Source organism: Dermacentor silvarum, chromosome 1 (assembly GCF_013339745.2).
Source record: "Dermacentor silvarum isolate Dsil-2018 chromosome 1, BIME_Dsil_1.4, whole genome shotgun sequence".
Classification (NCBI taxonomy): domain Eukaryota; kingdom Metazoa; phylum Arthropoda; class Arachnida; order Ixodida; family Ixodidae; genus Dermacentor; species Dermacentor silvarum.
In genome coordinates, this window is record NC_051154.1 from 207,955,400 (window position 1) to 207,977,576 (window position 22,177).

Consider the following 22,177-nt stretch of genomic DNA (forward strand, 5'->3'; position numbering starts at 1 on the left):
ATCAACGCCGCTTCTCTCTCTCCTGTATCTCCGATTGAACGATGATAGCGCGCGCTTTCACTTTATGTTTTTTCCGCCTCAGAGCCATGTTGAAAGTCACACTGCGCAGCCGCAGTCGCCGGCGGCGGCGGCGGTGCGCGCCCGGCCTGAAAGCTTCAACGTGGACTTTCTAGGTGCGCCACCTTCGACTTGCTTGCGCAAGCAAAAAGTAAAGAAAAGAACAAGCGCTTTAGGAGAGGAAACGGCGGAAGAAAGAGTAGATGGCGGTACTTTTCCTATATAGGGACTTTAGACTAAACTAAGGTAAGGGAACATATACAGTAACTCTAGTTAAGTCGGGTGTAACTGTTTTCACAACAAATCCGTGCAGGGGCGGGGCCTCGCCTCCGATGACGTATCACCATTTTCTTTTTTTTTTTTTTCTCTCTCTCTGTTTGGCGGCGCGGTCGGTGTGCTGCGCCTCAGTTCGGATCAGCTCATTCCACGTGAGCGAGAAGTTGACGCGCGTATCATATTCGCGGCGTGCGCTGTTTTGTTTCGCTTGTGAAAGCGCGGAATGCAACGATGAACGAGCCTCCTGACCGACAGAAGGTGATCGAAAAGTACCTCCAATGGTTACATCATCATGAAGACGGCTACTCCCATGGCTACCTGAAGTCAGACGATGAGCTTAAGCTTTTTGAGAGGTCCTTGGCTGCTGTCAACGAGAGCTATGCTGTGCGGACACCAAGAGACCTGAACAAGCCGTCTAAATGTAAGGATGTATCGACTGCTTCTTAATGTTTCGCTCTGCGCGTAGATTTATCATTAAAAAAACGCAGTAGTAATTTTAACCAGGGACTCAACCCGGTAGAACGACTTCTTTTCAGTTGCGGTTAGTGTGCAACACTAGACAACACTTGATTCGCCTTTTTGAAGATCGGGTTATCATTGTTCTGGTTACCTGTTCAGAGTTCTCCTGGAACCGATTTATTTCGGTTTGAGGGGAGTATTTTTCTGGTTACCGCGACATGACCTGATCCTCAGAAATTTTGAGAAACGTAAAAGTAACTGAACTGTTATTTTTCGGTATCAGTCATGATTAGAACCGCACATGCAAGCTAATTGTGACTTTAAAAAATGAGAAAGACTGCCCATGTGGTCTTTACGTAAATGCTTCAGAGCTGCGCTTGGGCGTTCGTCTTGTAAGCATCTTAGTTTGCCCGTCAAGATATCACGAAGGTGTAAATACGCCGCGCAGGTGATGGATCTGCTGTCGGCTCGTTGGTCTAGCCTCGTTGGTCTACCGTTGGTCTAGCGGTATTCCTGTGGGATATTCTACAGAGGACCCTTAAGAAAGATTTTCCGCTGCACCCTCAAGGAATCTGTTTTTTGGCTATCGATAAAGAATCTGGAGTACCTTATGATTTAATCATGCTCATTGTATTGCACAGTGTCTGGAGAAGTCGCATGGCCGTCCTAAATGCAGACGTTGACACCAGAGCAGCTCGCCAATACTTCAAAGAAAGCATTCACAGATATGTAAAGGAACAAAAGTCACAAATACCTGTGCCAAACTGGTTGCCTCATGTAGGATTGCTTTTGAATATGAAATTTATTTAGAATTACTTTCTCCGAGACAGGAGAATCTTTTTAGCATTTTACAATGTTTATGTATTTCAGATCTGTATTTCTTGTAACTGGCAATAAATCGAAAAAAAAAAGGCGCGTTGGTCTAGAGGTATGATTCTCGCTTAGGTTGCGAGAGGTCCCGGGTTCAAATCCCGGACGAGCCCACCACTTTTTTTTTTTCTTTGCTCTCAGCCCGAATGTGAAGAAAGTCGGATAATCGTAGTCTTCGTCCTCTTCCTCTTCTACAGTCCGTCAAAGCATTACTAAGGTGTAAACACGCCGCAAATATTAATTGTTGTAGGCTCGTTAGTTTAGGGGTATGATTTTCGATTATGGTGTGAGACGTCCCGGATTGAAATCCCGGACGAGCCCACATTTTTTTTCTCAGCCCGAATGTAACCAAAGCCGGATATTCGTAGTCATTTTCCTCTTCCTTTTCTGGAACCCGTCAAGATATCACGAAGGTGATACGCCGCGAAGAGGATGTGGTGTCGGCTCGTTGGTCTAGGGGTATGATTCTCGCTTAGGGTGCGAGAGGTCCCGGGTTCAAATCCCGGACGAGCCCACTGTTGTTTTTTTTTTTTTTTTTTGCTCTCAACCCGAATGTGACCAAAGTCACATATTCTTATTCTTTGTCCTCTTCCTTTTCTGCAGCCCGTCAAGATATCACGATGGTGTAAATAAGCCGCGAAGGTGATCTGTTGGCGGCTCGTTGGTCTAGCGTTCCACTGCCGGCTTTCGAGCGAAGCGGTCGCGGGATAGTTGCCTCCCACGGAGCGGTTCTGCCCGCCCAAACGGGCCGCGGTAACAGGTATTTTGCTTCTATTGCTGAATATTATCAGGTTATCCTGTCCAATCTGCCATCTTTACGCATCGTCGCGAACACCGTTTTCATGCATGGCGATCCAAGAGCCCGGCCCTACCATGTCGAAGACTACCGGGACACTTTTGCCAAACTTGGTGCACTCTCCGACGTTTTGGCGTTGGGGGCGTATCAAATGAACCACGTGTAGGCTGCGACAATGACGAGTGCTGACGTTGCTCAGAAATTGCTCTCCGCATTCGACGTGAAGGTGAAGGATTTCCCATGTTTGCTCATTGATCCAATAACCGCGAGGTTCACTTAAAGTTGCATTGGTTGATGCACGGCGTGACCGACGAAGACGTACGGGTGGCCCTGTCCCCCTACGGGAAAGTGTTGGAAGTGACGCGAGAGAAGTGGAGAGCGCAAGGCGTCACTGAAAAGGGCTCGACGACACGCTCGATGGGACTAAAATTGCATTCCGACGTCAAAGTCGGTGACATTCCACATCAGCTCAAGATTGCCGGAGAGGTGACTCTCGTTGTTGTCCCGGGCCGCGCTACGCTGCGTCTGCGCTGCAAGAGCAGCGGTCGCATACGTCGTGAATGCAAGGTGCCGCGCTGCAATCGTTGTCGCCGCTTCGGCCACGATGACTCGGATTGCCCAAAGACATACGCCAGCGTGACCGGACCAGGCAAACGACGCATTGGATCCCCTAATGGATGAGGTAGATTCAGAGAAAAAAGCAGGAGTGAGCCGAAACTAGGCTATCCAAGATGGTTCGCCGAACACTCAACAGGACACCCTCCTTGAAGAACCAGATAAGCCCGAAGTCGGGCTTCTACATGAAGTCGTAGAAAGGCGTAGTGGAAAGGTTGATGCAAGTAGTACCAGCAACGCCTTTTCCGGCGGAGCCGTAGAGACCCCCTCTGAACCAGAGCCGATGACTGGGATTGGCAACGACAGTGCCAGTGTGACTGGGAAGCGGCCCCACGACGTAGGCAAAAAATTCGCAGTTTCGCCCGAAAGGTGAAGCAGCAATTGCGATAGCAAATTTACTAGTAGAGAGCTATACGGAGTAAGGATAGTAGTTTTATCGGCTGCACGAAGTTGGACGCATTCGGTTACTAACTGAATTAACAAGCATGGTGTCAGTGCGCACAAGCAAACATGAATAGATCACACTCGATGACCGCTGACAACCACTGTCAAAACGCTGGCGTGAGCAAGCGCGAGAGCAGCAGCGAGCTAAGGTTCATGCGGCCTATCGCTTCAACGGAAACTGAGCGGCGAAAGGCAACACCACCTAGATAGCACAATGCCTACGCACTGCTATCATGACGTCATTCTACCTGGCCCAACGACCATAGAGTCTAATGGGGATGCTCCCGTGTAAGCAACAGTGATTTTTACGTCACAGCTTTCATTACGCCAGCCTTGGCAATGGAAATTTCGGGCCAGGTAGCATGACATCATAGATCGGAGTGCGTAGGCCTGTGCTATCTAGGTTGGAAAGCACAGCACATACAAAGGTAGGAGCATGTTGCAGATTGCTTTCAAGATACGATGCGCGCGACCACCCGCCCCCGTGCAAAGTACAAGTACGCAGTTGCTGGCAGAGCAAAAGCCACACCCCCTCCCTCCCGCGCTGCCTTCCCGCTTTCCTCTTTTCGCCTGCGAGATTCCAGTTCCCGTTGCGCCTGGTCGCAAGATACGCATTTGTTTCCGCAGCTAAACGTCGCCTCCCCTCCCTCCCTCCTTCCCATCCCCCCACAGCCTTTCGCACGACGGAAAAGTTGCGTTTGCTCTCCGCCCTGCGTTCGGTCCCCGTGAAAGCGCGCGTCCCTCGTGCGCTTTCACTCGCACATACAGCATGCGGCAGGCGTCGACGATTTTATCGCCGTTAGACTTCATACAGAACCTCACGGCGACGGCGACGGCAGAAATGCAATTGGGGTCTCCATATAATTGTTATCGCAATAAAATGAGAAGGAACCTAGTGCTGTCGCAACGGCCGAACCGCCTGCCAAAACGACTCCCGTGCGGCGTCCTCCCTTTCGGCCACGGCCGAACACTTTGACGGAGCGCAAGACGACGGAAACACCGCCTTTGCCGCTCTGAGGACTGTACCGTGGCAAGGCATTCAGGAAGAAAGCGCAGTTGCGAGGTAAGCGTCAAGCCCCCGGGTTTTTCACCGCCTTGCAATGATGTTTATGGATAAGTCAATTCGTGTGGCCACTTTAAACGTGCGTGGGTTTGCCTCAAGGAGGACACAGAGTCAACTGTACCGACTAGTAGGCGACTTTGACCTGGAAATTTTAGCAGTGCAGGAGACGAAAGTCGAGGGCGACGAGGAAACCAGGGGCGCGGTAAACTGGGGCAAGTGCCTGGGATTCTGTTATTTTTTTTACTATACCTGAAATTCTACACTTACTTTTGTCCTTCAATGTATAAAACGACGTTTTGTTAAGAAAGTAACTGGAACGCCAATGCATTTCTCCATTGCAATGTTCGGGAATTATCTCGAAACTGGTGTCATCCTGGGAATTCGTTCCAAGTGGATCCGCCTTGCGAACTCCGCGGCTAGAATTTGTAAATTTCATTATGGGCCATAAGGTAATTAGTTTAAAAGCTTAATTTGTGATTATTGTTAATTAGTCGATTGCGCGTTTCAATATTTTGTGCAAGTAATGTCCGCTTCTTCGAGTAGACCAGCTCATGAACTAGAATTATGCCATCTTCCACGAGCACCCTTTAAAAATTTTTGAAAGTATTCGCTGAAACACCCTGTATATAGTGGAACTGACGGTGGTCTGCTCCGCACAGCCGTCAGTTCCACTTCGCTTCTCGAAGAGGCAAGGCGATTGTCGAGTGACCTGAACACCACTTTGCAATGTGATGAACGCGGTTTAAGTCATAGATCCAGGACCTCAGAGAGGTTCGACGTAATGCTAACGCTTTTCTCTCGCGTTTACCGGTAAATCAACAGTTAATTTTTGTTTAAACTACATCCCGATACGCTTCCGTCTGTCTCGTCTTGCCGTTATATCCGGCAATCTCTGTGGCTGCGTTTTTGGCGCTAAATTTACTATTGTTCCACACGCACCAAGTAGGCTAACAGCAAGTACTACTATTCCATTGAAAACTTGGTTACAGGATAAAGGGTTATTTGTGCCATGGAAAGTCGACTGTGTCCTCTGCAAGAAACCGGAAAGGGTAGAACACGCGTTCATATACTGCTGGAATCTAATATTTCACTAATACGTAGTTTAGCGCACACTTAAAAAAGGACTTCCCAGAACAGCACACCGAATTCGATCCCTACCATTAAAAAGCATGGCTTCATGAAAAAGGAGTACATGTGCTGTGGAAGTCAAATTGTAGACCGTGCAACCAACCTGAGACACCAGAACGCTGTTTTATTTTTTGTCGTGAGGCATATTATTTTGGGACATTTTACAAGGAACTATCAAAAAGAACTTCCTATCACATATCTTACGGTATCCGGTTCCTTCCGTTCAAAAAGAACAATCAGTAATACACAGTAAGATTTGTTCATGTTATTAGGATTTTATTCGTTATGGAGAAGGCCGCATGATCAAAAGACACACAAACCCACCTCACTAGACAAGGTCTCTCTTTGGACAAGAGGCTGCTCAAGTGCGTAGCACGGTCGAAACTTTCGATCCCATTCCTCAGTGGCTTTCGCATCCGGGCGCTTGTGTTTGTTTGTCATATTTTTGGAAATTTCATTGGACTGTATAGTATGTGCGTGTTTGTTTTTCATGTGTATGCCTAAATGTAGTGTAGATAATCTTCACTCGACATTACATATATTTCGATGCAATAAAGAAAAAAGTCGAAGTTTCGCCCGAAAGCCGAAGCATCGATTGCTATAGCAAATTAGCAAACAGCTATACAAAGTAAGGATAGTAGTTTTATCGGCCATGTAAAGTTGTAAATATTCGCTTACTAACTAAATAAACAAGCTCAGTGTCACGCGCGCACAGGTAAACGTGAACACATCTCGCTCGATGACCGCGGGAGCTCGTCAAAGCGCTGGAGTGATAAATCGCGCCAGTGGCAGCGAGCAAACTGACCTTCGCGCTGGCTCTCGCTTCAACGCGCAGCACATACACAAAGCTACCGGCAGTCGGCGAATGCCCTCTGGCGCATCGTAGATCGCTTTGAAGATGAGGCCGCCGCGGGCGCACACTTAAGCCGAGTCGCAGATCGCTTTCAAGATAGCTCCGTGAGCAGCAGCCGCGTAAAGGCTGTTTCACATGGTGCGATTTTGCACTGCGATTTTCGCAGCTGCGATTTTCGCAGATGCGAAATTCGCAACGGCCATTTCACATGATGCGATGTCAACAATGCGATTATGCGACGCCCAGGGTTGCTTGCTGCCAAATTTTGTCGCACACGTCGCATAAATTCGTTTAATGTAATGAAAAAGACGTGCGCGTTATAATATAATTGACCTCTCTTTATTAGGATAAAATAATACGTGCGTTTTGTAATTTAGAAACGCTTCAAAGTTTAGTTTGTTTTGGAGTGCGCAACAGCGGTTTGTGAAGTTCAATACGAGGAGAAATGGCGGACGTAAACAGCTGTTCGCAGGTCGTCGTTCAGCGTTGTGTGCTGTCTCGTGTGTGTTTTATGCCTGTGTCGTTCTACCTGCGGTTAAACAAATTACAAGAGGACCTATCAACAAGCCCCTGTAGCTGTTGTCATCGCATATGCAGTATTCGGGATTCGGCGGAGTCGTCATGTCAACGCAGAGACCCTCGCGCTACCCGTGATTAACGTCAGCTTCTGAAAAACGGATGTGTGTGTGTATTGCTCGTGATTGCGCATTAGTGGTTCCTGCTCCTAGCAATATTCTTGCACAAAACTTATCAGCAAGCACCAACCCAAAAGCTCACGTCTGCCCCTGAACAAAGCCGCAAATGATCTGTGTGTAATTACTGAACGTGCAATGGAATTTGTGTTGTGAACGTTTATCTTAGCGCCAGCCTGGCTCGTCCGTCTCGGCGCCTGTGCTGTAATTATTCATACAAGTGCTCTCTGAATAGGAGCTGCAGTCACTTGTGTACGTAGAATCGTATCATGCTGGCAGACATGGGCGTCGTCTATTTTCTCGTCCTGTTTCTTGCGCTGTTAGTGTGCTGTGAATCTGTATCAAGAAGCTTAAGTTAATATGCTGCAGTACGTAGCGCAGCCGCGTAGCCACACGGCTAACATTAAAATACCTTGTTAGGACTACGTTTGTTTGTTTAATAACAAAATCGAACGCTAAAATTTTGTATTCATGGTGGCAAGTGTAAGGTAAGAAGCTATCGAAACTATCCGCTAATGGCATGCGTGTGCTTCTACCTGCTTCAGCACGTTATCCTTGATAACCCCTGATACCCCTGATAATAATAACCCTGATACCCTGATATCCCTGAATACCCCTGATAACCAAAAACATATGCAACTGGAGCAGGTGCTATGATTCCTTTCCTGGAAATGAAAGCCAGCATCCCAGTCTGTTAAGCTGGTCATGTTCTTAACCTATATTAGACCAATGTTAGAGCATGCTAACTGGAGCCATTTCAAACTGGGTTATTTGACCAAAATAAGAAAGTGCAAGGAAAGTGTCAAGGTACAGTCTAATCTGGTATTCCCGAACCTATTGTATTAGCAAAACTTTATGCCTCCCTGAAGTGCCTGCATTAACCCAATGCTGAAAACAGGGGAAGCTGATTCCCTTTCTTGCTATTGAAAAGCTGCTAGTATCTCAATAACAGACCACTTATGTTCTGAGAGAAAGTGAGGGGCACTGACAATATCTCTAATCTTTTGTATGAGCCTTCACCTTGAACGAAAATGGAATAAAAATATTTACCTTTGCAAGCCTCAGAATCCAAACATTCTCAAAATTTTGAGGAGCCACATTAAATTTTTGAGATACAGACAATAAAAAGTGTGCCTAAGTACAAGTGCACACTGAACACACTTGAGTGGTTGAGTGGCCAGCTGCGAATGCAAAAGCGTCCATAGCTACTACCTCGAGGTAACTGCTAGGTTGCACGTGTGTTTCTCCTATAGCCCATGTACCTGGCAAGGGGAATGGTTATACGTAGTCCTGTGCTTTTTTTTTCAATAGGTGGTGGCTAGCTGATTTCATCTGTTTATGTATTTATTGTTTGTGTGCATCTTATGAGCATGTGTTTGTGTCATGTTCTGATTGTTATACGTGCAGTGATGCAAGAATCTTTTTTTTAATATATGGCACTACAGTCATTTATTAAACTTTGTGTTGAAATGTACAAAATGTGGCCACCCAGTAATGGTTAGGACAGACAGCAGGATTGGCAAAAAATATGATGCAGATTCAATGCACTTGCTTGAATCGACATAAGGCGAAGCTTTCACGCAACGGTCATTTGAACTCTAGAAAACTAACTGCAGTGTTTACAGTTGTCCTTATTTCACCCGATGCAACACATACTCATAGACAATGTTTGCTTATTCACCGCACAGGTCACATAATGTAATGTATACATAGCACGGTGAACTCACTCAAACGTCGGCTCACTAAGACTTCGAACTAACCGTGAGTCTGAGTTCGTTTCAGCCTGACTGAGTCGAATTTTGGTGAATACGAGTAAGAGCAAGCTCAGTTGAGTAAACTTTCAGTGAATATTGTCATGTGGTAGTTGGGGAAAGCTGATCCAAGTATAATTTTAGTGAATAAGAGTCAAAGCAAGCTCGGCAAGTAGATTTTTGGTGAATATGACTCAGTGCAAGCTCACCTGAGTAGAATTTTGATGAATATAAGTCGGAGCAAGCTTGGCTAAGTAGATATTTGGTGAATATGACTCGGTGCAAGCTTGCCCGAGTAGCATCTTTGTGAATATTAGTCAGATCAAGCTCGGCCAAGTACAATTTTGGTGAATATGAGTCGGAGCAAGCTCGGATAAGTAGAATTTTGGTGAATATGACTGAGCAAGCTCGATTGAGTAATGATGGGATATGGTTATACGAGTTTATGCAGTAATACATGTAAGTGCAGACTCATTAGCAACATTGCCTCCATCTTGATGGGCTATACCTACGCCTCACTTTATGAGCTGTGGACATGCAAGACCCACCAACACTTGAAAAGATATTATCATTCATACGAAGGAATGCAACCGGCTGACTTCACTGCACAATTTTGATCTGCTTTTGTTTAATGAGTTATCTACTGCTTATAAAAACAAGGTGTTCGCCTGCTTTTCGCATTATTGCATGTGTTTTACAGGAAGTAGAGACAGAGAAGCAAGAAAAGGCAAGGATGTTTATGGCTAAGTAGTTTCTTAGAGTACTGCGATATGTTACAACCAGCATAAACAAAAGTAATTCAATGCACTGAAGTAAGCGAAATGTGCAATTACCTTTTAATGTGAGGGTTAATACAGATGCAGTAAGGATACAAAGTCTGCAACACACTGAATGTTTATTGGTTTTTTTATTCAGGAGAAAAATGATGCATCAGAAAAATTTGAAAAAAACTGTTTAAATATTGCTTCGAAAATAAATTGGCAATACTGCTTATTCCCAGTCAAAGCGTGAAATATGCTATTGTAGAACATTCATTACGATATCCAGTTTGCACGTTCGCTTTGCGTCTCGCAGCGGAAGTAACAGAACCTTGAAATGAGATAATTCATTGGGGAAATGCGCATGAAAGCCCTAACCAACCAACTGCAACTAAATGGTCGCGCGTATAGCGTGACCAAGCATTTGGTCACGCTATACGCGCGACCACAGCATTTGTCCGTAGTTGCATATTCTTTAAATTGTTCCGTCCGTAAAAGCATACGGCGATAAAACTGTGGCGTTTTCGTACATCGCGAGTTGTCTCCAGAACCAGAAAATTGGGACGACATCCGAAGGCCATGCCTTCCCGTGAGGGACACCTCGTAGTATTTACGAACTCGCAGCGCGTGTGAATAACGGAAAATCACGCAAAAGTACGTACTATCAGCACCCGAAGCCAACCTAAAAACAGCGTCGCCAGATTAGCAACGTAGCGTGTCAACAAACTCGTAGAAATCACAGAACCGAATCTGACCTACGAGTTTTTATCTGCACTATTCGCGTGTCGGTGCTGATGTTACGTACCGATTGCGTAATCCAAGGCTCCACTCAATTAGTTGCACTGTTCGAGGCTCGTTGATCCAATATTTATAGACAAAAAAGTATCTATAAACGTTGCGTTGAGCGACCGCCGCCATTTTCCAAAACAGACCGCGAAATACCTCTCGGCGCAATTTCGACGGAAAAATCGCAGCGATTGCTGCGACGTTGCGACGCTGCGACCAACCGGTTGGTCGCAGCCGAAAATCGCAGAAACGGCCCTGCGACTGCGATTTTCGTCGCATGCGACGGAAATCGCACTTCCGGTGCGATAATCGCAGTGCAAAATCGCACCATGTGAAACGGCCTTAAGCAGAACGCCCCCTCCCCTCCCGTCTCGGTCGCCTCCTCCCCGTTCCTCGAACGTGACGCGTGCGCGAGATTAAGCTGCGCTTGCCGGCTCCCCCTCGCACGTCTTCACTCCCACACACAACGCACGGCGCGCGGCGACGATTTTATCATCGTTGTACTTTATACGGAACATCACGGCGATGACGACGATGGCAACAGCGACGACGACGGCGACGGCAGAAATGCGCTTGGAGTGTTCATATAATTGCTATCGCAATAAAAAAAAGTCGGCTAGTTGGTCTAGCCCACCTGGGCTGCAAGGCTCCTGGGAAGGGTAGCGTGGAGGGGGGTCGCGTTCTACGCTGCGCGCGCCCGCCCGGCCACTGTATCTCGAAAGCCGTCTGCGGCGGGGACAGAGTTCGAATTGCGCTGTGTTTTCGCGGCTTAGTTCGCGTTGATACGAGCGGCGGCACGAAGGTGAATTCCTTCGTTGCCGCCGCGCTTACTCACTCCAGCGTTTTGACAGCGAGTTTCCGCGGTCATCAAGTGAGATGCGTTCATGTTTTTTTGTGCGCGCGTGATACCATGCTTGTTAATTTAGTTAGTATGCCTATTTTACAAGGTAATACAGCCGATAAACCTACTATCCTTACTTTGTATAGCTGTCCACTAATTTGTCATTGCAATCAATGATTCGCCTTTCGGGCGAAATTGCGCCTTTTTGTCAGAGATGAAGAACTTTTGCGCACTTTTTGTCAGCTTTTTTTTTTATTTAGGAACAGTACTACCACAATTTGTTGTCGCCACATACCGAGTGCCGGGGAGAGCACACTTGTTTTTGAGAGTTGTTTTGGCTCGTAGATTTCAGTCGAGCAATACCTAGCTGGCCATAAACTTGAAAGAGCTCCGGAATGCCACGTCAAGATACATGGCATTCCAATTCACGAGGACGGAGGGGCGGCTACCTGGCTCAAACAATTGGAGCCTACGTGGAAGAAACGCCTGCACCTCGTGAAACACATATCGCAGAAGCGTGGAGAAGCTGGCACCCATGTATACGGCTCGTACTTTGACGTTGGCAGAACTAACTTTGAGGGCTTGTTACGGTGCGGTATGCTTTAACCTCACCAAAGCACAATGCAACAAGCTCGTAAGGATGCACCGGGAGTGTCTTTGAGTGATCACGGGTCTTCACCGCCACGCATGAGTGATCCGTACGCGTGACTTCCTCCACTCAGGGACAATATCTTAGAACGCAAGGAGGAACATGACCGTCGTCACCGCTACGCACGCGCTGGACAGCAGCTCTTAGAGTTAGACGGAAAAGGTTTCTCGGTCAAGGTGGAAGTGATTCCTGCTGTCTCGACGTGCAGGTTCGAGTCCCGAAACTTTTTACTCGCCGGCAGACTAAATAGTATCATGGCGCTTATAGAGTCTAACTCGCAGAACGGGCTCACTTGAAAGAAAATGCCATCTTCAGATGCGGCCTGTGATCCTACTATTTCCCGAGCGGCGCTGACAGTCGTTGGTGTTGAGCAGCAAGAAGTCCGGATCCACTAACACAAGCAAGAACCGACCGTTAAGGCACTTGAACTGCAGGCCATCCTATTTGCCATAGAGAGGCTGACGGAGAAGGCGGGAAAATTTTAGGAAGACCACATCCCTTCATAGCCAGGAAGAACAAGCCCAAAAACAAGCCATCTGTCAAGCCCAGGCCGCCGCCGGAAGCCAACTGATTCCGGCCGACGTCTAGGGGGGAGGTAGACGGTGAAAGGGGGAGCTGCGTCTCACCCCGATCACCCATACTCTCTGACGGGTGCAAATAAAGTGCTTTCTCTCTCTCTCTCTCTCTCTCTCTCTCTCTCACAATATTAACCGACTCCTTGGACCCCCTATAAGCGCTGACGGGGACGCCAATAGTAGGCACGTGGGCGCATGAAATGCGCATCCCTTTGTCGGAATTACGGCATGGGCGTGCAAGTGGACTGGGCCCCGGGGCACTCGGGCAGTGTCGGCAGCGGTGCGGCCCACAGTGCAGCGAGCGAGCTGCTATTTTCCCGCTCATCTCCCCTGGACCCAGTCCCTCTCCCTCCTGTGCGCCTGGACCCAGAGGAGGAGCGTGAGTGACTCAAAGTGCAAGCAAAACGTGAGCGGAAGGCGAAGGTACCACAAGATGCCCACCCTTTGCCCAAGGTGTTTCCTCGGGGCGCACAAGTCCAGGTACACAAGGCCAGAACGGTCGCAGCACTCATCGAAGACGTCCTGGCTATGTGGCGCGCGTACGCCGTTTCAAGTAAGTCGCGAGTTCATCGGAGCCTGGACAACAAGGAGGAGGAGGAGACAGATCCGAACGTGATATCACCGCCGGTTACGTGCAGTACGTGCGACATCCGTGCTTGTCCAACAGTCAGGCACCTATTGTGGGACTGTCCCGGTCACGCGATAGTAAGAGAGAAACACAAGGGACGCGGCCTTGCCTCACTAGATACATGGACCACGCCATACCCTCAGGCGGTCGCCCGGCGAACTATCAGCTCTTTATGGGAGTTTGTGCGTGAGACCGGCTTGAACGGCAGGTTATGAACGTGTAGTCTCTTTTATATTTATTTGCTTACTTTATGATCCTTACCATTGATTCTCTCCCCTACTTAGGCCATTGAGCAATCCATTTTCACTAAAGTTCCCTCTCTCTGTCAGCACTTTTCTGACTTGACTACCTGAGTCACGTTACTTGCAAGATATTCGCAAGGACAGTTTTTACTCAGTCCTATCATAACCAATTTACTGATCGATGTATAGTGTATAGGCCCACAAAAGGGACGTCCATAAAATAGCTTTTAAAGAGTTATGGTGGTTTCAGCATGACCTCTTTTAGATTGCACAAGGGGACATCGGTTGCGCTAGATGCGCAGTGTTGCGCGTAGGCCTCTATTTGCAGGTACAACAATGGGCCCTCGAAAGTATCAAGCGGAAGAGGAGCGGAAGAGTGCAAAGGCTCTGCAGAGACTAGAGAGATATGCGATGTGTACCGAAACGGTAGGAGGTGAAGTCACGGGCCGACGTGGTACGCGCGGCCAAAGAACAGCCGCACAACAAGCTAACAGCCGCTGAAGAGGCCAACCGAGCGGCGCCGATCGGAGGACTGGCACTTGCGGGATGCAGGAGCGTATATTTCAAAAGCACTTTGTCGAAGACGAATTTGGTGTGGCGTGTAGCGTCTGCGACCGCCTCTGGTTCCGATCGCACATCGTCAGGGTGTTGCGGCCCGCGCATGTGACGGTCCTCGAGCGATAGTTTCCCCGGAAGGACGCGATCTCGTTCGAGCTTTGGGCCACCGTGCAGGGGATAAGTACTTCGCATTGATTTAGATACTCATTCGGGATGGTTTCTGCCGTAAGTTTACAGCTCAGTACTTTTGTTGCTTTTTGTGTTCTCGCGTTCTTACGAACCTTTCTTTTTAATCCCTTTTGAGCCTTTTATATTTGTTTGTGATGGTTATCTTTCTTCCCTTTTCCATCTGATCAACTTTTGTTCTTTTTCCATTTGTGTTCTTTGCCTTTTTAATACTTAAGTTTTCACTGCGTTTTCTTTTGTTTCTTTTTGTTTCGACCGGCCATGTCATTCACTTTATAAGCATGTCAATTGTACACATAGGTGATGTACGGTCTTTTTTTTTTATCGTTAACAGAATTTTTTTTTATCACCCGTGGCATGTAGTACAATTCTACTTCTTGAGCTAGATTACTCTTAAAGGTAGATAGTTTTTGCCCGAGAAAACAAAATGAAATTTTGAATAATTAACGAAATATTGCTAATTATTTTTTAAACTAATCACTTTATTGCACATATCGCAATTTACGAATTGTAGCCAGCAACTTAGGGAAGCCGTATCCATGTGGAACGCATTCTGAGTATGACACCAATTTCAAGAAATGTGTTGCCTAAGTTTGCGACGAAAAGCACTGGTGTGCAAGTAATTTTTTTTTATCTTCATTGCATAAAAAGGAGTCGTGGTAAAAAATAGGACACTGTATTTTTGCCGCATTTCGACTGCCCTTATCTTTAAAAAACAATAACCGCCCAAGCACTCCGTAGAGATGGTTAACCAGCGAAGCTGAAACGAGCGGCCCCTGTGTTTATGACGGCAGGTTAATCCCGACGGTTCGTTAAAGTATTTCGCAAATATTGGTTACGTCTTTCTGTTTCTCCATGAGGTTACACACATGTTCGGCGGCGACGGAGAGAACGAAGTCACTGACGGTCTGCCCGCAGTCCGCCGTCGTCTGCGTTCGATGTCTCGAGTTATAACCATATAAACGTAAGTTATAACCTAGCCATATAAAGCTTCGCGCTTTACAACTGGTACTGCTCTCAAAATTTGTTCCAAGTGAATGCGCCTTGGGAAATCACTTGCTACGAATCGTGCACTGTAATATCCGCGCTAAAGTAATTAGTTGAGAAGTTGATTAGTAAGATTTCGTTAATTAGTCAAATATGCATTTGATTTTCAGTTCAAGTAATGTCTACCTCTTTGAGTAATCCAGCTCAATAAGTCGATTCGTGCCATATGCCACAGGGAAATATTTTTTTTTTAATTCTGGTAATGGTTCTGACTACTTACAACGATCTCGTTAAGGCATTTTACCTTAGTCGCCGAACCTTCCCCCCACCTCACCCCAAGTTCAGCCGGGCACAGGCTACCACCCTGCGTCTGCTACAAACAAATACGTACCCTTCACCCGCCCGCCTCCACCTTATATTCCCTGAAGTTTACAGTACCCCCAACTGCCGGTGCTGTGGCACTCACCCGGCTACGCTTCCGCATATGCTGTGGGAATGCCCAGCACAGTACACACACATTAACACCACGACCCTCTCGTCGAGGTTGCGTGAGGCTCTGCGGAGCTCCGCCCTCGACGGCCAAACTTGGGCGACCCAGCACGCCCGTGAGGCGGCGGCGAGGCAAGCCCTCGACGTGCTCTCATGGGAGGCTTAGGCTCAGCCATCTTAAAGTGCTGGTTCCGCAATAAATGTTTATTCCTCCTCCTCCTGGTAATGGTTCAAATAAAACACCTAGTAAATATAGTATGCTGTCCCGCTCCGAATGAGAATCAAGTGATAGTCGTTGCATATCTGTCCTCCTCGCAGCCACCGTGGTGGCTCTGTGGCTATGGCGTTCGGCTGATGAGCACGAGGTCGCGGCGGCCGCATTTCGTTGATGACGAAATGCGAAATCGCTAGTGTACTGAGATTTAGGTTTTTTTTTTTTTTTTTTAAGCAGGTGGTGGCGAAACTTAATCTGGAGCCCTCTTCCAGTACGGCGTCCCTCATAACCGACTGTGGATGTTTGCGCGACGTCAAACGTCGCAATTTATTTCTGCCCTTTCCTTGTTGTTGTTATCCCGTTGTCGGAGCTATTCGGCGTGATAATAAAAGCGCGCTTGCGCGCAAGAATGGCTTTTATGGGATGGCCGCCAGTGAAACTCGCGATAGCGAACGCAAGGATAGCGAAGCAGCTGACCGATGCAAAAGTTTTTTTTTTTTTTTTTTTTTTTTGGGGGGGGGGGGGGGGGGGCAACAATAGCGCCAACCTGGCTTCTTGTTTTCTCTTTCTAGGTCTAGGACTACATGAAAAAGCAGAACCTCTCTTAATTAATTACCCGTGGAGAACTTTACGATAATTTATGGGGGGCTTAAACTCCAGGCTTTAAAAATCTGAAAAACAATACACAGCACCTTCGCAAACTACATTAGCGCAGGTGTGTATTATTTTGGCCGGACGACGTCACTTGAGGGCTCAAACAATGCAAGGAGATAATTAACTTGTAAAAATTCCATCATTAGCCGTTTATTTGCACATGTAATTACAGAACACTCAACGCAAAGCCACTTTATTAGGCTTTTTCCCGTGAGTACAAAATTGCTTAATGCCGCATGTCAGTACTTGTGATCGAGCTTTTTTCATCCAGCGACGAGCTGCGACCCTTAAGGCTCATTCACACCGGCGACTGACAGTGGTCGCGCGACCAAGTTGGTCGCAAAGCGACCAGTCGCAAATGGTCGCAAATGGTCGCTTTTCTCGAAAAGCGACCATTTTGGGCCAGTCGCTCACTGCGCGATTTTTCAGTCGCGCGACCGTGGTCGCAAAGCTGCTCAACCAATCAGCGCCGCGCCGAAAGTGATGTGTGTCGTCGTCCACGCCAAATGCAATGCCCGCGTCACGATATGCAGGCTACAGGCCCGTAATTGGTGTCTTGCCTTGTGATTCTGGGACGCAGCAGTTGCAGCAACGTGTCGAATGTACGCGGTCGCATTCGCTGGAAGCTAAACAGCAGGAAAAGAAAGCACAACACAAACCCTTTTTCCAGCTGCCGTTCGTTGGATGAGCACGCCACCCAAAGGTGAACAGCGGGTGAACAGCTTTGCTTTAATATTACGCACCGAATAATACTCAATGCGAACTAGAAATTACGACTTGCTCTCTCTCGATAATACTCGTTGTCATGCGCACAAAGTTCGGGCAGGAGGCGGCTTGCGTGGCCGGTCACTTCACGCGAGCGGAGGCACGGGCGCACCCACGAGCGTCGCGTTTTCTTCGGAGGCTTCCGCGCTGCCACAGCTGACACCCCGGCGGAGCACATCAGCACAGGGACGGCGTCTTCCTGTTCGCTCGAATCAAAATCCAGCCATCGCTCGAAACAAAATGCATGGCTGTTGCCGGAACCCGAAACCAATTTACATAGTGCCAGCGAAGTGCGCGCTGACTGCGTAGATCCCTAGAATTCTCGCTGAAGAACGAGAATGTCCGGGATTGCGACTTGCAGGTCGCGCTCAGCCGGGCTTGCCGGTGTGAACATCAGTCGCCTTCGGTCGCTTTTTGTTCGCGAGTCGCAAATGGTCGCGCGACCTCCTCAAGTCGCCGGTGTGAATGAGCCTTTAGTCTGGTGGAGGCGTAATGTACGCAGACGGCCAAAGATTGCATATTTCGATACACTGGGGGGAAGGGGGGGGGGGGGGGGGGAGTGCAGCGTATAGCTACGCCAGCTAATAAAGGCACCAGCTCGCCCTTGTTCGGTGCAATTAAAAACGGCTCCGCCCCCGTCCGCGTATTCTCGCCCATTTTTGATGCCATAGTTATGCCACAGCCTTTGTGTGTTCGTGTGCGTATGTCTAAAATTCCGGAATTTTCCACCTTAGTCACTCCTTCTTCTTTTACAGTACCAAGTACAGTCGTCAATATCGTGTTTTTTCTGTTGTATTTTTTCCTCAGTTCACCAGAAGTGTTCTTTTTGAATTTATTAAGCTTATTAGTAATAATTGAGAGCTAGGTTAGGCCCTTCGGATTTGTTTACACATAAACACGACCTTACGTGCTGGTCACTGTGAGGTAGCAAACTGCGAATTACTTCTGAGATTTTTATTTGGTGGTTAAAACTGGTGTTATTATTATTAATCATGTAAACACATGCAAATACCACACAGAAAAAGAAAAGCGGGCTAACAATACTCCTGAAGCATTAAACTAAAAATCAGTTGGTCAGTGAGAGACAAAACCATAATTAATCCAGGGCTCGTTCGACACTGTCGAGGTGTGATTCTAAGGGCAGAAGGTAACGACCGGTTGTTTCCAGTCCGTAGGCTAACGCAATACAAGCGCAGGTAATGAATACAACAAAAAATACGCGGTTAATGGCATGGCTCTACGACACGCCAGCAGCGCCTTAGGGAAAAAACCCCTGCGCCCCGGGAACCTGCGCAGGTCATTCTCATGTGTATACCCTCATACATGCATAGTTATATCCCATAGACAGAAAACGTCCTATGGTTGACGCACTCCTACATGCAATAAGGAAAACACCTGATTAAATTCAACTACCCCTTAGCATCCGTGTGACGCAGCGTTCCGAGGAACCATAATAAAGTTTTCTCGTACCATATACCCTTTAGCATTCATTCAAAATATAAAATCAGCGTTAAGTGAGATTGCACCAAGCAGAGTACTTGCAGAAATGCGTCACCGGCGCAAATCGTCGCAGTTGTGAGTAACGCATAGCTGTTGACGCATACACATTCCATAAATGTGATTAGATATACGAGTGGATGTGTGTATGAATCATGAACTTTACTAGGCCTCCTTTTCAGATTTTTTTCTCCTCCATATCGTTATCACCGGAAACGTCCGTCCGATGTAGAGGCTCGCACTGCTTAAAATATATTACGATGACCAAAGCAGTTGACCCGTAGATAAAGTCGCATTGTTCGTTGCCGGCACTCTGTCACTGTTGATCGCAGTCCACCCAAATGAATGTTTCACCTGTGTGAGGAACCCGCTGTCTTTCATTCCATTTACAATAAAATGCCCATTGAAGATACATACGATCGTTTAGTCTGAATTTGGTAGCAAAGTGCCAGTTGATGAAAGATGTGATAACTTTTCGAGGATGGTCGGCGAAATGGAAACCACGCACAACTTGACATCGAGTAGTCCGTTTACCGAGGCACTCACTCACGGCATAAACATCGTCGCATCAGTGTGTCGCCGCATCTGGCGATGCATAGGTGCTCTGGCGTTAAAAGAGTTGCCAGAATCGCCTCAGACTTGCACATGTATGTGTGTGCGCTTTACTTCAATGACACTGTGGTGTCAGCAAAAATAATTAGAACTGAGAAACCAAATATTTAGACAATAACCACATAAAAGCAACAGATTAATAGGGCATATGGTGTCAGCTTCACGTGCTTGTGTGGGACCACATGAAGACATCCCACATGTGCTGTTAACCTGTCCGCTTTATGACCAATAAAGGCGAGAACTGTGTGTAAAGTTCAGAACAATGGGGAACCCTGCCCTCTATTTATCCACCACACTTCCGCCGTGAGGCTCCACGCGTTGTAAAGAGTGCATTACGTGTTGTGCGTAATATTTTGTTTAGTGAAACCTTGCTTCGAAGTACACACAGTGTATATGCGTTATAATTTTATTTTTATCCCATTACTGTTCTTTTACTGTCTCGTGGGTATGCATGCATTCAAACTTTAATTTGATTCGTTATCTTTTTTTTTTTTTTGCTCAACTTGGCGCTTAAGTTTGACATCACATCATCCACCATGATTCTTTATCCTTTTTCTATGTTATCAGTATTCTTTTTTTATGTTTTTCATCCCTCGTCATAGCGCCTTAGCCGATATATAAGTAAAATGGAGTAGCAGGAGGCATGTGCTTCCAACCTCTCTCCTAGCAAAATCTATCTATCTGGTTCTTTTATACCTTTGTGGAAATACTTTTAGAGGATGGTTAAATTTGGATTACCTTGTATTACCTTTGTATCTTCGTGCGATGAGAATGTGGAATGCATTAAATCGAAGGCTTCATTTTATGTTGGTATCATCTCGCGTACGACACATGTGCTTTAGGTAAAGTAAAAATACTTCCTTATAACTCTCTGGTACTGTCAATTTTTCAGTATTTTAGCGCAGTCTGTGTACAACTAGCATCTCTAACCTGCCGAAAGTGCACTTACTCCAGAAGAAGGCTGCTCGCTGTATCGCGAATGCGCCGTACCTATCCCACAGTGGCAGCCTTTTTATGAAGTACAATATCTTGCCCAGAAAGAGAGAGGAAAGGCAGGGAGGTTAACCAGAATCGAGTTTCCGGTTTACTGCCCTGCACTCGGGTGGGGGATATAGGGGTTAGACAGAGGGCAAAGAAAGAGAGAGGGGAAAAAAAACAGGAACAGGTAACAGAAAGGCGTTCCAATCGCAGGCGTTAACACAGGCTGGTCGATCTGAAGAAGCGCAGTAGGGCTTGCACGACCTTCTCAGGATGCGATGTTAAGTCACATCGATGTTGCAAAAGCTGTTGATGTTGACAAACGCATCGATGTTGACAAAGGCTGGTCGTCCAATTGGTTCAGCACGACGGAAAGCGACTGTCTCTGCACACTGTAGTGCGGACATTGACAAAGAGCATGCCGAATCGCTTCCGCGTCGCCACAATCGCCACATGCTGCGGTGACAGCCATCCATGTGCGGAACGCGTAGGCATTGGTAAACGCGACGCCTAAATATAGCCTACACAAAAGGGTCGAATCTTTTCGGGGAAGCCTTGGTGGAAGTCTAAGGCTTAAGGTTGGATTCAGGGCGTATAAACGGGCGTGCGTAGAATGTGTTTTATTCCAGTCTGATGAAGTGCATTCGCGTGCAAGCATAGGCGAAGCATCCTTGCAGCATCTGTCCTATAGACAGATATTTATAGGCGGTTGTCTTCTACATGAGCTGAACGTATTTTCAATGTACAACTATGCTTTTAAGTTACAAAGAATCCTTAAAAATTAACCACATCGTTAGTATTTCGCTGTCTAGAATTCAGGAAAACACGCACGCGAGACAAACAAGGCACAAATAAAAAATTTGTTCTTCCGACACCGCGAACCAATACGATAAGCAGACTGTACATTCCACCTTACCGTCCTTGCTAAATAAGTTAAATGAAGACGACTTTGGACCTTACAGGGATGTGCATTTTTCGCTTAACGTGTTCGAAAAAAGGTTTTGTGCTTACCGCTGCACCGTTCTTGCTAAGATTTTGTAGAAAGATCGCATTCTGAAGTCTACATCAGTTAGTGTAATACCTGGCACAGTTACTTACCTGTTTTTTTTTTAAGAAAAAAATAATGAACTGCTTTAATCTTTGAGAAATATGGCTGGCTGCTGCGAAGACGGTGCTGATGATGATGATGATGATTTATTGGCATCCCCTTTGAAACGGGGCGGCGACAAATAGTCACCTAGCCTGCTTGATTTAATCAGGTATACTATACATGTTCTTTATCTTGCATTTTTGTATACCTATCATTATTTTTCTTTTTCAAAAATTTACCTTGTACCGCTGCCTATGATTTTAAGAGATCAGGTCGCATCCATCTTTTCCCTACTTTTTTTCCACCAGTACTCTAATCGTCTCTTGCTGATCTCTACGGCTGATCTGTTTATGTTTCCTTCCACTTTAAACCCAAGCGCTTCTGGGAGTTGCACGTTACCTACGGTTCTCGCTGGGTGGATCCCGTCGCATTCCATTAGGATGTGCTGAGTGGTCTCTGGATCTTTACTGCAGCATACACATGTCTCATCTAATTCCGAATATTTGTTCCGATATGTTTTCGTCCTTAGGCAACCGGCTCGAGCCTCAAATAGCAAGGCACTGCCCTTTGTGTTATCGTACAGAGTTTCCCTTCTAATTTCTTTCTTCTCATTCTTGTAAATCTCCATTGTCCTTTTCGTTTCCATTCTTTGCATCCAATTCAC

At 46.8% G+C, this 22,177-nt stretch overlaps 2 non-coding genes across 2 annotated transcripts; both read left to right on the top strand.

Annotated features, from left to right (window-relative positions):
- The first annotated feature begins 1,703 nt into the window (after positions 1-1,703).
- On the top strand, positions 1,704-1,775 carry Trnap-agg (transfer RNA proline (anticodon AGG)). The gene has a single exon. It is a non-coding gene; the product is annotated as a tRNA-Pro (tRNA).
- A 329-nt stretch (positions 1,776-2,104) lies between these two features.
- On the top strand, positions 2,105-2,176 carry Trnap-agg (transfer RNA proline (anticodon AGG)). The gene has a single exon. It is a non-coding gene; the product is annotated as a tRNA-Pro (tRNA).
- Positions 2,177-22,177: the final 20,001 nt, after the last annotated feature.